This window comes from Rhinopithecus bieti, unplaced genomic scaffold, assembly GCF_001698545.2.
Source record: "Rhinopithecus bieti isolate Rb0 unplaced genomic scaffold, ASM169854v2 scaffold_56806, whole genome shotgun sequence".
In the NCBI taxonomy this organism is placed as follows: domain Eukaryota; kingdom Metazoa; phylum Chordata; class Mammalia; order Primates; family Cercopithecidae; genus Rhinopithecus; species Rhinopithecus bieti.
Genome location: NW_016823424.1, coordinates 814,903 through 824,085, shown reverse-complemented (window position 1 = coordinate 824,085; position 9,183 = coordinate 814,903).

The window sequence follows — 9,183 nt, the reverse complement described above, 5'->3', positions numbered from 1 at the left end:
GGCAGGGCCCGAGAGGCACGAGTTCATTATATCTTGATTCCCCAACTGTAAGCTCCTCCGGGGCTTATATCTCTTGTTTTTCTCAAGGATACCTAGAAGTAGAGTAGATCCATAAATAATAGTCCTTTGAAATGACCTCTCACCTTTTCCAAAAGCTAAACAAAGTCTCTCAGATCCAGGTCCATTGCTTCTCCTTTAATTCTTTCTCTTCCCTTGGCCTCAGCATACCCGGGGCAGACACGGAACTTTACCTCCTCTTCTGTAGCTCCTTGTGGAGCACTGGGGAAAGTTTTGTGGAAAGATTGCCTGGGTTTGGAGGGGGCTCTGGGTGTGTAAAATCTCCAGGCTCCCTCCCCTCCCTTGGGTGGACATTGCTTTGCTGCTCCTGGCATATGCCTGGACACCCTGCCTCGTTTGGGTTTGCATGCTTCAGGCTGTGTCTCTCCCACTCAGATCAAAACCAAAGATGCCAATCTCATGGGCTCTCCAATAAGACCCTTTGGAAATCTGTATGGTTCTGCATGGACCCGACTTCCCCACCAGGCCTCCATGTCGGCACTCAACTGGCACTTACATACTACAGCCTATGTGCTGGGGGCTTCCCAGGACCCCTCTTTGAGGGTAGGCCCCAGACACCCACTCCTCTGGCCAGGAGTCCTCTGGAAGCCTGTTAATATATCCATGAACCCAGCTCACTGTCCATACATTGGAAGACCAGATGGTGCCTGCACTTCTCTCGGTACAGGGATTAACTCCATGCCATTCACACTATTACACAGAAATAGTATTTTTCTGGTAAGGAAAAGAGATGATAATGACAGAATTTTATAATGGGGACATGATGGCAGGCTTGTCTGGGCAAATTCATGAAACCGGATTACTGCCAACATTTTCCACTGCCTGGTCCTGTGCAGACACTAATCATCAAGGCACACGCAGAGACCTTTGCATTGTCTGATGTTCTGGGTTTCTGCTCAGACCCAAAGGGGTGGAGACATTAGTGGGCAAGCACAAAGGAGGGGAGGGCTGCTGTGGTGGTGGTGGTGGGCCAAGGAGGAGTTGGCAGGGGCAGTATAGTAGGCTATCATACTGAATGTGAGGAAGAGAGGCTCTTCCCTCCTCCCATGTTCCAGGGAGTTCATGTCACCTACTAGAATGGCCAGAGAATGTGGAGATCCTTCCCCACCACTTAGAGTGTGAATACAATGCACAGCCTCTTCAGTGTGGCATTGCCAAGATAGCAGAGAACTGTCTGGGGCCTTATTAAGACCCAGTTTCAGAGGCCCTCATCCTGCTCTCTCTGGGGACAGAGGCATGGACACAGACTGCCATGCGTGGTACTGAGCCCAGGTACAGCTGGAGCAGGAAAGGTGGGCAGGAGGCCCTTGTCCTGCCTATACCCAGGAGCCCTGCACTCGTGCAGTGGGCAGTGAGGGGTGAATGGAGGAGGTGGGATGGGGAGTTGCCATTCACAAGGTACAGGAGTCCCCAGCCTCCCTGGGGAGGAGGTCTCAGCAGTGTGGGAAGGCTGGGAGACAGAGAGCTTGGTCTCCTGGGGGCTGTTCAAGAGAAGACACCTGGTGGGAGCCACCAAGAGAGTGAATCTGCCTGGAAGGAAGGAGGGGAACCAGAAAGGAAGCACAAAATGTGAGCGCCCATCCTGCTGCCAGTCTCTAATGCTGCTGGAAGGCATGGCAGGGTGCCTGCACAGTGTTTTACAGCTCCACACCCTTGGGATTTGATCTCTTACTCACCAGCCACCCTCCTCTAGTTTCCACCTCTGCTTCCCTTCTTCCCTAGACCAGCAGCCAGGAGATTGAGCTCAGCCGGGTCCCAGGAGCCCTCCACATCTTCCGAATCCTTGCTCTTGCAGGAGTTTTCTGCACTCCCTCACCCACCCAACAGCCGTGTTGCCTGGCATCCTGGCCCTTCTTGGGGACACCTGCTTTCCAAACAGCAAAACAAGGAGCATCATACTAGAGCAGGTTGGCTGTTTACATTATCTTGGGAAAGCAGACTTTGCCTTTGTCCTAAAACCCAAACAATCGTCTGTCAAGGGGTGAGCAGGCTCCCCCTGGTCGCTCTGAGAGCTAGAGGAAAGAGCACTGCCAGGCAAGGGACGGGAGGGACGGAGGTGAGACCTGATGATAAGGTTGGGAGATGCCAGTTTACATTTCCTCACTGGTGTTTCAGCAGCAGTGCATGGCACCGAGCTCTCTGGCCTGGAATTGGTGGGGAGCAGCTGCCCCTGCCAGAGAAGACCAGAGTCCCTTCAAAGGACCAGAGGGCACGACTCCTCATCACTCTCCCCAGGCTGATGGAGGGAAAGAAGACTGCGAAGGAAGCTTCTGAGGCCGGGTTCAAGGCAGACTTGCCCTGCTCTACCCTGGCTGGTGGAAACCCCAGGCTTTCAACACTGGGCTGTTGGGCCCTCTGCCTGTCCCCTGAGTCTTTTCTTTGCCTTCTGTCCTCGTATAAAAAGTGACTACAGTATTCCGAGAGAAAACATTGAGAGGGATCTTCTGTTTAGGAAGAAAAGCTAAGTAATGTAATTAAAAGTAATAGCCTAAACCACAATAACTTTTGCACCAACCTAATATCACAATTAACTATCCTTGCATGGTGCATTGTAACAAGCAAATACTGCCTGTGTGCTGGTTAAGGACATGGATTTGTCCAATACACCCGGGTTGAATCCCAGCCCCACCACTTATTGGCCTCTTGGCCTTGGAAAGGTTACCTACCCTTTTGTGTCCTCCATTTCCTCATCTACAAAGTGGGGATAATAGTAGAGTTGACCCTTTAACAACTGAATGGTTAGGGGTATAACCCCTCTTGCAGTTGAAAATTCAAGTATAACTTTTGACTACCTAAAAACTTGACTACTACTAGCCTACTGCTCATCAGAGGCCTTATTGATAACATAAACAGTCAACACATATTTTGTATGTTTTATATATATTATGGCTGTATTCTTACAATAAAGTAAGCTAGAGAAAAGAAAATGTTGTTAAGAAAATCATAAGGAAGATAAAATATGTTTACAGTACTGTACTGTATTTATCAATACCATAAGCTTATATCATGTGTTTGCAAGGTCAATTATCTGTAATGTCAGAAATGACAGGTGACTGCAGCTGCAGACCTCAATCTACGGTACGTATCAAGCAATTCAGCATTTTTTGTAATGTCTTGGCTTTTCTCTTCTTCTTGGGAGCACTTCCAGCATCCCTAGTGCCACTCTGCATGGTGCTATTCAAGGTTTACTGTAAAGCACTAAACATAATGAAAAATACGGGAGAACCTCCAGAGATCACTTTTTACTGCTATAAGCAATTTACTGGAGGAGCTAATTGCTCTTGTGGAGATGACTGGCATCACACAGTGTTTTAATAGCAACACTTGAGATCACTGAATTAGCAACAGGAGGTGGCTACAAAATGATTACAGTAGCACATATGTATCATAGTTAATTTTATGCAGTTATGATTTAATAATGCACCTTTACAGTTGCTTACATTTCTCTTGACTTTGGCACTATGTAGAGTCCGTGTGTGCACACATTTTGATAAATTTTGACTTTTCATAATAGATTCGTGTCTATTTATGGGAGTAAGTGATAAAATAGACTAGTATCTACATATATTTTATGCATTTATGACATGCCTAACTTTTGCCTAATTTTTCTGATGTTTCTAGGATACAAGTTCATCTTCACATTTTTTCAAATTGTAACAAATCTCCAAAAAATTTTCCAACATATTTACTGAAAAAAAATTCACATATAAGTGGACTGGTGCAGTTCAAATCCGTGTTGTTCACAGTTCAACTATAGTACTTCAGAGTTGCTGTGAAATAAGTGATTTATGTGACACAGCACAATTTCTAGCACAAAGCAAATGTTTCTCCTTTCACATTATCTGTAGAAGTTATAGGAAGTGTCTAGAACTTCCAACATTATGTCGATTTTATGTTATTGCCACAGTCTCCTAGCCTTTACCTTGCCACCTGACCATGCACCTCTTACCTTAGTTTACAAGCCCACCCTAACCCTATGCCCTGGAGCTCCTGCCCTGTCTCCAGTCCTGCTCCCATCTAGTGGTCTGCTCCTCCCTGCTCAGTCACTGACTGGCCATTCATTACAAGGCCAGTGGTCATGGATTTAGGATATGAGCCCTCTCTTCATGAATGGGTATTTCTTTTAAAAAGAAGACTCTTTAGTGCTTCAAGACCCACAAGAATGAAGTACAGGACCCCACTTTGGTCCCCAAGGAAGCAGTCCTTCCTGCGTACCCAGGCTGCACCGCTGCTCGTTGGCCCCATCCCACTCCCACCTTTGGGTGCCTTCTCAAGGAAGAGCAGCAGTGCTGATGATCTCTCCTTTCATGTATTACTTCAGGCCCCTGTTGTATGGGTCACTTCACTTTGACACTCTCCCTCTGAAGTAATTAGGGCAAATGTTATGCCATTTCACAGATGACCAAACTGAGCCTGTGAGAGAGTGAAGAGACCTGCCTGAGATCACATTAGTGGTGATAAGGCTTGGCCCAACGTCCTCAGACCCCACATCCTTCTGGGAGCCCCACTTCTGCCTTCTTCACCCTCATTCGCCTAATTCCCTGTTCCCAACACAGAGATTGAGTGAGAGTGCTCTGCCCTCCTACAGGTTCTCCACCCCACTCTGGCATCTGTGCTAACAGCTCAAAGACGTGGTAGAAACCACCGTGGCTGACATCTGCATTTCTAAGATGAAGACACTGAGTTCAGTGCTTGTCAAGGCTTCATGACTAAAGGGTAACCGAGCAGGAGCCCGGCCCTGCAGCTCCTCCACTTCGCCACACCAGCCTGACAGCACTGAATTTCAGAGCCAGAAAAGGCCTCAGGTAGACCAAAGTCAGGGGCTTAATAAATACTGCAGTCAACGCTCAATTACCCATAATAATGGAAAATAGGAAGCAAATAGGAGTTGTATCCTTTACAACTTCTAAATCTGTCATTGCCACACTTCCCCCAGGGCTGTTAAGGCATCAGACCAACTGCTCCTCCTATTCACATCCCTGCAGATGGCCAGGAAAGGAGCTAATAAGGTGAGTACAGGGGCAAGATGGTTCAATCCTTGCTTTATCAGGCCCCTAGTAACCACAGCTTGATGACTGTCCCACTATAGGATGGACTACATTTGCCCTGGTCCTGCCAGCTGTGCACCCCTCCATGGTGGCACATGGCAGGTCGGAAGTGCCAATGAGGTGGCATGAGCCTCCTGCCACACCACCTTCCCTCAAAACCTTATGTCTTCATCATGGAAACCTTGTTTATCCATTATCAAGCCAAGAGAGAGGATTACTGAGGAGAACGCAGCCAAAAACAGGGCACTCCCTTTGGAACCAGCAGGATTTCTCCGCTCACAAGCACACCCTAGTAGTTAGCACTGTGTGAATGAAGACACCCAAATGTTCATCTGTGAATGCTAATAATGTATGGTTGCAACTACAGGATCAGCTTGTTCTTCCTTTAGGGACATGGAGGCAGATATCATGTTCTCTACTTGTCTAAAATGCTCTTCCAGCTCCACCAGGTGTAGAACAAAAGGAAATCAACTGTGCTGGCATCAGCAGAAACTTAAGACTGATAACAAGAGGGACTAACCAACTACTCCATTGCATACAGAGCAGTAATGTGGAGGGTAGGAATGTCTGGGTTGTTGGATCTGGAAAACTAAGCTAAGAACCTGCCCTGCCGTACACTTTCGCACTCTCCATATAATTGAGGTTAATTAAGGACCTAGAGCTAGGGGAGGGGCAGGATGGCCTCATCTCAGACCTTGTCTCATGCACACCTCTGCATGCAGACAGGTGACTACAATCCAAGATAGAGCTTGCCTCACAGGATCTTCTTCTCAAACAAGAGTTCCCTTGCACTGGAGCTGGTAACATCCCCAGGGATCCCACCTATCTCCCCGCAATTACCATCAACCCATCCTCCAAGACCCAACTCAACTCAGATGTTCTCTCCTCTTGACTGAAGACCCTGGTGTGATGTGGCCCCCTCCTTCCTGTATTCCTCCAGTGCTTACTCTGTCCAGTTCATTGACCGACAAAAACTCACTAATCACTGCAGTAGAGTACACATTCTGCTGCATCCTCAGGATGAAAAGGTAAAGAAGTAGTCCTTGTCCTCAGGAAACTCATTATTCCATAGGCACTCATTTATGTGGAGTAAATATACCTACCATGGTTGATCTCAAGCAATCAACATGGTGTTACTGAACACGGAGTTAGGAAGAAAAGCAGGCAATTGGCTTTCATGAGCTGGTGCGGGCTGGTTCCAGGACACTGCTGGACATCATATGTCAGAAGCAAGGAAACATAAATGGAAAAGTGAGACCGGAGTCAAGGAAGGAGGAACTGTGAACTGGCTTTTAAAGGATGAATTAAAGTCTACACACAGAAAAGGGAGAAAGGAACTCCAGGAAAGTGGAGAGACATTTGCAAAGACCTAACAACATAAACATGTGTGAAAGTTTGGTGTATTTGGAGAACGACAGTACCCTCTCCCCTAAGCCTGACCCAGATGAGAAACTGGTTGACACTCAACCTCCAACAGATGCCCATGACAGGTGTCCTGTGCACATTCTCGGCCAGAACTCTGATGGCCCTGCCACCTGCTTCTAGCCTGCCTCCATCCAGCTCACCCCAATAGGGCCTGGCCTCTGTCCCATGCAATCTCAGGAGAATCTTCTCAATGTCTGTAGGTGTCTGGGCAAGACAGCAATCTTGAGGAGAAATCATACCAAACAAGGTTTTAAACTAAGGTCAGATGCCCTTATGCATGTTTAATCATCCTGTTCTACATTTGGTGACCTTAAGGACAGATCTTAAAGAAAAGGGATGGCACTCAGTCTTCTATCCCAAAGGCCACTCATCCCAGAGATACAGCTGGCAGCACCTGTCTATGGCTGTGGCTGAACTCCAACAGCCCTTTGCTCATCTCCCTAGTAAAAAGTAAGGCACTGTGTAGAAGTCAGGAGTCCCAGGGCATCCCTAGAAAGACCTCAGAGGTGAGGCCATCCTGACTTAGCTTTCCCTGTCCAGTTCTCCTAGAACCTACTGTTGTGACATCCACTTTCACCCCATCAGAAATTCTCCCCTGGTGAAGCATGTAATAGACTATACTCCCATCCTACCCAGGGATCCCACTTAAAAGAATTGCTACCCCCTGAGGTCTTTACTAAGAGATTGGACCCTAAACCTTCCCAGTCCCTATCCCCTCACCTTGCTAGTTACTTGTCTCCCTAGGTAGGGATGGTCACCAAGGGCCTTCCCTGGCCCAGGATTGGTCAGACATAGCTACTCCTAATGGCCCAGTTGAACTCAGCCTGCCAGAGACAGCTCCCTTATAACCCCTTCACCAAAGGAAATATGGTCTAGGTAGGTGAAAAGACACCCAGTAAAGCCAATAAATGCACATTTCAGACCCTCGAATGTGCTTTTCTAGGACAAGATTCCTCACCCGAGGGGCCCAAAATTAAGGACCCCATGTGTTGCTTTGTTGAGGGATTCTTAACATATTTTGTTGGAAATAATCAGAAATAAATAAGGCATGCCCCCACCACCCACTCACCCATTTTGGACAACACAAATCATTGGAACAGACATACTTGCAGCTATCTATATTTGTTATTAATGCCAGGACACAGGCAGGTAAAATGGGGTGGGAACACAAAAGAATATTTTTTCCCCTGCGGGAGAGGGTAGGATTCACAGAAGTTCTGGCATTTAACTGGACGTTGAAGAAAATGTTGATGATCAATATTAAAATGCATGCTAATAACTATACCTACTTTCTGTTTACAGCTGCATTCGTTCATCTTTACATAGGAAGAGGGTCTAGAATGGAAAGGAAAACTTAATAGTTCTTAGTTGAGGTGAATTTTCTGTTCATTTTGATTTTCTTTCATATGGTTACTAGGCCGTTTGTGCAATTTTCAGTAAAGATAAAATACATCCCAGTAACTTCATTTGTACTATTTCCCACCCCTCCCCTTTAAACATCCTTATGAGGTGGCTGGAAGATGTAGCTCCTTCAAAGCTGGAAAATTTCTAAAGTTATACAGAACTGCATGGCAACTGGGCATGGTGGTGCATGCCTGTAGTCCCAGCTACTCGGGACGCTGAGGCAGGTGGGCTGCATGTGCAGCCTCAGGCTGGCCTCTCCTTCATGACAGACCCCCACCTGTCAACACCCCTATGGGGTATACACAATAAGAACTTGAGCAGGATTGAACCAAATCCATCATAAACAACCCCTGCTCAAGAACTGAACTCTGACATTTTTTAACTGAACAAACAAAAATGTTCACCAAAACACCTATGAGATCAGCTCAAATCAGAGCCAAGCCTTTATGCTTTTTAAAAGAACTGCTCAAAATATTCTGGGAGTTGAGTCTAGGAATCTTGGGAAAGAAAATAAAAAAGAGAGAAAAAGAAGAATCTGGAGGACTTGTGAGGAGAATGGGGAAAGAAGGCAGCCTTGGGATCTCCAGGTTGGAAGTGGTCCAATTTCCGAACCAGGGCTAGACTCTCTGCTCAAGTGCCCTTACCTTGGGAAAGACCCTTCTACTTGTTTCTCCAATGCAGCTTAACTCATCTCACAAGACAGCTCCTGCACTATCGGGCAACTGGGCCAGGGTGAAAGTTCTTCTTTAGAGTGATTCCTGTAACTTCCAAGCAAGAAGAGGCTGACCCTCTTCCCTATAAACTATGGTGTGATTTATGTGGTGTGGTTTATCTTCATTGAAAGTGACCATTGGCCAGGTATAGTAGTTCACACCTGTAATCCTAAAACTTTGAGAGGCAGAGGCTGGTAGATCACTTGAGCTCAGAAGTTCATGACAAGCCTGGACAACATAGAAAACCCCATATCTACAAAAAGAACAAAAATTGGCTAGGTGCGGTGGTGGGTGCCTGTAGTCTCAGCTACTTGGAATACTGAGGTGGGAGGATCACCTGCACCCAGGGAGGTTTAGGCTGCAATGAGCTGAGATCGTGCCACTGCACTCCAGCTCTCAGAAACAACACCCTGTCTCAGAAAGAGAGAGAGAAAGAAAGAAAGAAAGAAAGAAAGAAAGAAAGAAAGAAAGAAAGAAAGAAAGAAAGAAAGAAAGAAAGAAAGAAGGAAAGAAAG